Source organism: Pristiophorus japonicus, chromosome 20, assembly GCF_044704955.1.
Source record: "Pristiophorus japonicus isolate sPriJap1 chromosome 20, sPriJap1.hap1, whole genome shotgun sequence".
Classification (NCBI taxonomy): Eukaryota; Metazoa; Chordata; class Chondrichthyes; family Pristiophoridae; genus Pristiophorus; species Pristiophorus japonicus.
In genome coordinates, this window is record NC_091996.1 from 63934952 (window position 1) to 63940982 (window position 6031).

Genomic DNA, 6031 nt, shown 5'->3' on the forward strand with positions numbered 1-6031 from the left:
TAATCTGACCTAAGTTGTACACTGTGAGAACACTGACCACTAGGTGGTGAACTTGTGGGAGACACTCCTAACCTAGACCTTCAGATACAAAAGGGGAAGCTCCACTCACCTTCATCACTTGAGTGCTAAGGAATAAAGGACAGGCCACAGACTGACCTTCTCTCAAGCATGGGCCTCGTGTGCATTGATACTGTATAGTAAGGACGTATCAACAGTAGCCAGTCCAACAAGCCTCTCTTGCAGCATTGAAGAACAAGGTATGTTTTGATCAATTTCAGCTTTGAGAAGCTACGCTCCCCACTGATAACAGAAACTGGAAGAGTCAAAAAAAATACGGAGAGCAATGTAAATGTTGGGAATACAGTCTTGTCAGTTTATAGTCACAAACAAATTTCAATACATCTTGAGATGTATGACGCATTAGCCTGCAATTCACTGCACAAATCTCCAGCATCAACGCTTTGGAATTTCCATGTTGCAAAGCTGACTCTAGTTTCACGCAATGTTCCTTTATCTATTTTGATGTGTTATTTTGTAAACTATGGATATCGTAGAGGAAACCAAACACAGAATTAAGTTTATGTATCTGCTCAAATCGTTCTTCAACCGATTGTATTGCAGTATCGAGGACAGCAAAATAGAAACTTACTTTGAATTTTTGTTTTGGGTCATGAACTGGCTCGTCTTCTGCTTCATATATAAACTGCTTCCTCTTTCTTCGAATGCGTACTGGTTCTGGTTCAAAATCTGTTGGCATCTCTAACTCTTCAGTAAGTTCATGAGCATCTACCAGTGTCTCTTCAAACCCTTTGTTACTCCTGCAGTCCACAAAAAAATACTTGGTGTATTCCAGTTGTTGGGTAGCAGAATGTATGTCAAAATCCTTTGCCTGAAGTTGTTTACTAGTCAGGTTGATCTCGAAAAGATTATATCACAAAATAAGTGAAACAACAAATTTGAATTTGCAAAGGTCATTTGCAAGAGCTTTTGCATCAGTACATGCAATATTTCCAGTTGAGCCTGTGAAGGTAGTATCATCAGAAATTTCAATTAGTGCATCATAGATATTGCCAGGCTCGTAGCCAAGAGGTTTCAAAGCATCAATTCGACTCTCCTATCTTGTTTCACTCAACGGTTTTACAGTTAGAGTAGGCACATGACACCCAAGAACTTTCCAACGGCGTGTTGAACCTGAGAAATATACATAAACATGTTGCACTAGCTCAAAGAAGTTTGTTGCCTCCAAACAACATTTAGCAGCAGCAGAAACCACCAAATTCAGAGAGTGTGCACTGCAAGGAACAAAAAAAGCCCGAGGATTAATGTATATTATTCTCTTCTGTACACCATTTTCTTTACCTTTCATATTGCTCCCATTGTCATAGCCTTGGCCACGTAAGTTCTCAACAGATAATGACATTCCTTCAAGCTGTTGTAAAAGGCTTTCAGTCATGAAAGCACCAGTTGTCTTTTTCAACTGTATAAACCCACAAAATGTTCCTTTATGGATACCTCAGCATTATCCATATCTAAAAACTTCACATCTGTTATGTCTTCAGATGCTGTAATAATGACTCCACGAGACAATGTGTTGTGCTTGAACTGTAGTGACCTTAGTCCATTTAATGTAACTCCAGAGTGAGGATCACACATGGTGGCCTGCCTTTTATACTAGGTCTGGCACACCTGTACGGGTAACCTACAGGTCTCCCACTGCAGTGCCCTCTGGTGGCACACCTTGTAATAGTACAAGCCGTGACCATGTAGAATACATGACATCAGTCTCCCCCAAGTCCTTAGTGCAAATCGCCTTTGCATTGACTGTGCTCTGGGCTTAGCTCTATCTGGTTGACCCTTGGAGGGTCATTTCCATCTTGGGTGAGTGGGTGGTGTTTCGTTGGCAGTAGAGTTGCTGGTGGTTTCTGTTTGTGTGTCCAAGACCACTCCATTCTATCCCCCCCCCCCCCCACCCACATACAGATTGTGCCGTTGGCTCATTACATTCATATACATTCAAGTCCAAAAAAGTGAGGTAAGTACATTTGAATGGTGAGGTACATACTTGGAATATACTTGCATTGGGTCAGCACTGATGTGTGAGGACAAACTAGTGCCAGAACTGCTGGATGGTGTCCAGGTAGTCTGGTGGCGGCGCGGTGCCCAGTGCTGGCTGTGGGAACCCGGTTGGCTCAAGTTGCCTGCTCTCGGGGCTTCTGCCGTTGCTCCTACGTCGGGCAGGTTCACAGATGCCTGTGACCTCCCTGTCCTCTCCTTGCACCCGGGTCGCTGCTGCTCCCTGAGGAGCAGTCATCTAGCAGTGCACAGGGAACCGCTGACGCGCTTGCCTGGACGTTATTTGGTTTGGGATCCTGGCTGGTCCCAGTCCCATTTGGGAGAACTGTTGCGGGTGACCCTTCGTTCCCGGGTGTAGCCTTGGTGGCAATAGGGTCTGGGGGCTGCGCCTTAGCGCAGTTTGCTCTTTCAGGCTCGTGACGGTTGGTGCCATCGGGTGCTTGAAAAGTGGAGCCGATCGGGGGCAGGGTATCGATACCGGTGCCATTGCCCTCCTGAGATCGCTTGCTCTGCAGCTTGTATATATTAGCTGCTTGTGGCCACACTCCGTGGTGCATCACTCTGGTCCTAGGGACGCAGGCTACAGCATTGGGTAGCTCTCTGGACCTGTGTGCTCCCGATGGGTGTTTGCCCGCTGCATTGACTATATGCAGTTGAAATCCTACATCGCACAACGTTTCATTACTTATTGCAATTGCGCGACTTTTCCTTGCTTATTGCATATTCACAACTCTGATCATCAATTACACATTTTATATCTAGCTCACAGTTGCTAATACATTGATTAAGAATGTGGAACTATCCTTTTAAGTGTGGTGAGTTGTGGGCCTCCTTTAAGAGAGCTTTGCTATCTTTACCCCAATCCTCTTCTTCGCTTGGTGCCACGTGTTGCTCCATCAGTGCTGCACTTCATGGTCTGGCCGCCGCCATCTTTTTCTTCAGCGCATCACCTCGTGGTTTGGGTGCCATCTTTCTTCCATCCACGATGTCGACTGCTGTGATCCTCTTCTCCCCAGGTTCTGCCACCAAAGCTGGGAAGTCGCTTCTGGGTCCGATTTTCTTCCTCCGGATTCCTGCCACTGGAGCCAGGAAGGTGCATTCGGGTCGTCTCAACTGGATCATTTTCACGCAGTCATACTGAGCGATCTGTGCCTTGGGTGCTGTGCTGGCCTGCTCTCTGGTGCCGGATCCAACCTCAGGTGGGCCTCTGAGCGCGGGGGATGTCGATCGCTGGAGGGATGAAATCTTCCCAGCTCTAATAGATCTTCTCCATCCATCGTCTTCTGAGTAGCATTGGTCCATCACCTGCAACAATCCACAGGGGTAACTTGTGCACGCGCCATCATGGAGTACCCTTACATCTGCACTACCAACAACTGGGATAAGTTCATTGGTGTAGGTGCGCAGCTTTGCCTGAACCAGGACCAACTTGGGTCGTTCAGCCTGATTGTCCCATAGCCTCTCAAAGGCTTTTTGATTCATTACTGACTGGCTCGCCCCCGTGTCCACTTCCATGAAGACTGGAATGCCATTTATCTCGACTTCTATCACGACGGAGAACATTCGGTGGTGCAAGTAAACATGCTATATACCTCATCGTGGGGCTGAGCTGCCTCTCAGACTATCGCTTCATAATCAGCGCTGGATTCATGGCCATCTGCAGACTCTTCATCAACACTGAGTTATATTTCTCTTACACGTTCACTGGAGGTGGCCCTTTGTGTTGCAGCCTTTACACACATAGTCTTTAAAATGGCACTGGTGAACCCTGTGATTCCCTCCGCAACGCCAGCATGGTGCTACTCGATTAGCCCCCCCCCTCGGCGGACTCTGAGTTAAAGGACTCGGGGGCCTGTTCTCTCTCCCCTGAGAAGATTCACGTTCTACAGTCCAGCCTCTAAAAGGCGCCATTCTGTGCACAGTATTTGCCGAGTTTGAGTCCCGAGTATGAGTCAGCCACCTAGAGCCGCAGGTCGAGGTCATGAATGCTTGGCTCATGGAGATGGCCTTCTGCAGTGTGACTGTGGTATCCAGATAGTAGCTTATGAAGAAGGCCCTCATGGCCGATTCCGATGACAACAATATCCCGCAACGCTTCGGTGAGGGATCATCAAAATCACACGGTGCTGTCAGCCTCCTGAGGTCTGCAGCATATTTCGCGATTTCCTGGCCTTCGGGCCGTCAGTGTGTATAAAACCGGTGTCTGGCTGTGAGGATGCTATCTTTGGGCTTGAGTTGTTCGTGGATCAACGTTACAAGCTCCTCGTACGTCTTGGTCGTTGTCTTCGCTGGTGCCAGCAAGTCCCTGACGAGGCCATAGATGGTGGGCCCACAACTGGTTAGCAGGATAGCTCTGCGCTTATCAGCCAGTGTGGCCGGATTGTCGCCTGCCAGGTCGTTTGCTGTGAAGAAATGGTCGAGCCTCTCCACAAAGGCTTCCCAATCATCACTATTGGCGAACTGCTGCAACGTACCAAAGTGAGCCATTTTCGCGTGAAGGTCCGTAATCTCGTCGCCAATTGTAATGTCTTCAGATGCTCTAATAATTACTCCACGAGACAATGTGTTGTGCTTGAATTGTAGTGACCTTAGTCCATTTAATGTAACTCCAGAGTGAGGATCACACATGGTGGCCTGACTTTTATACTAGGCCTGGCACACCTGTACAGGTAACCTACAGGTCTCCCACTGCAGTGCCCTCTGGTGGCACACCTTGTAATACTACAAGCAGTGACCATGTAGGATACATGACAACATTTACAAAGCGAATGATTATTGTCATTTGCTCAACATGACTCACATCTGGTGTACAATCCAAAACTATTGAAAAATATTTTGCAGAATGTGCAGCTTCTAAGATTTTCTCTTTAACAGCATTTGCTAAGAGTTGAATCAGTTCGTTCTGTATTTCCTCTCCAAGGTAATGCACATTATGTACATGTGCTTTACGGTCAGTATTTTACATGCCTCTGGGATGTCTCTGGGACAATTTACAATATTGTACATGACTTTTTGACGTTGTAAACTATGATGCATATCTCTGGGACAATGTACATTTTTGTACACTGTCCCAAAGACATCCCAGAGGCATATACAATATTGTACATTGTTCCAGCGGCATCCCAGATTCATATACAATATTGTACAGTCCCAAATTCATCCCAGAGGCATTTAAAATATTGTACGTGACTCAGGGACAGTGTACTATATTGTACATGCTTCTGGGATGAGTTTTAGAAGGTATAAAATACACATGGCTAACCTGCCGGCAGCATTGATATTGTATATAATAAATATTATAATAATATGTTAATGACTATAGAACACAATATGAGTCCAGGCATTACAAGGGGCTTTATTAATTTTTCAACTTTAAATTTAATTGAGGGGACAGCAGGGGTGGTTCGATGGGTTCGTGCAAACCCCCCTTTTTTGATCAATAAAATTAAAAAAGTCACTATATTGTTTTTCTATTTTGTTATACCCATAAGTAAATGGAAGAGACCAGCCAGTAGCGGATACGGCCCTTTGTTCCCCCACTAATGAGAAGTGCTCAATTCATTGTTTGGGGAATGTTTGGAATACCTTCCCACCCTAATCCTCCACACCTCACATAGAAAAACATAGGGCTGGATTTTCCTTTTAAATCGCCGCCGCCCGATCCTGAGCTGTGTCCCGGAGATTGCGTCTTTTCCAACCGCCGCAATGCCGCTGGCGCGCGCACTCCCGCGGGCTTCCGATGCTCCATGGCGGCGGCGGCGCGGGAGTGAAGTGCAGCGGGCGGTGTGTGGCAGAGAAGGCCGATCATCTCGGGAATCTCAGGGGGAGAGTGAGATCACTGGGGGGGGGGGGGGGGGGAGTGAGATCACTGGGGGGGGGGGGGGGAGTGAGATCATTGGGGGGGGGGGAGTGAGATCACTGTGGGGGGGGGGAGGGGAGTGAGATCACTGTGGGGGGG

At 47.2% G+C, this 6031-nt stretch overlaps 1 pseudogene; it reads right to left on the bottom strand.

The window, feature by feature from the left end:
* Positions 1 to 322: 322 nt before the first annotated feature.
* Positions 323 to 5821, bottom strand: LOC139232751 (uncharacterized; annotated as a pseudogene).
* Positions 5822 to 6031: the final 210 nt, after the last annotated feature.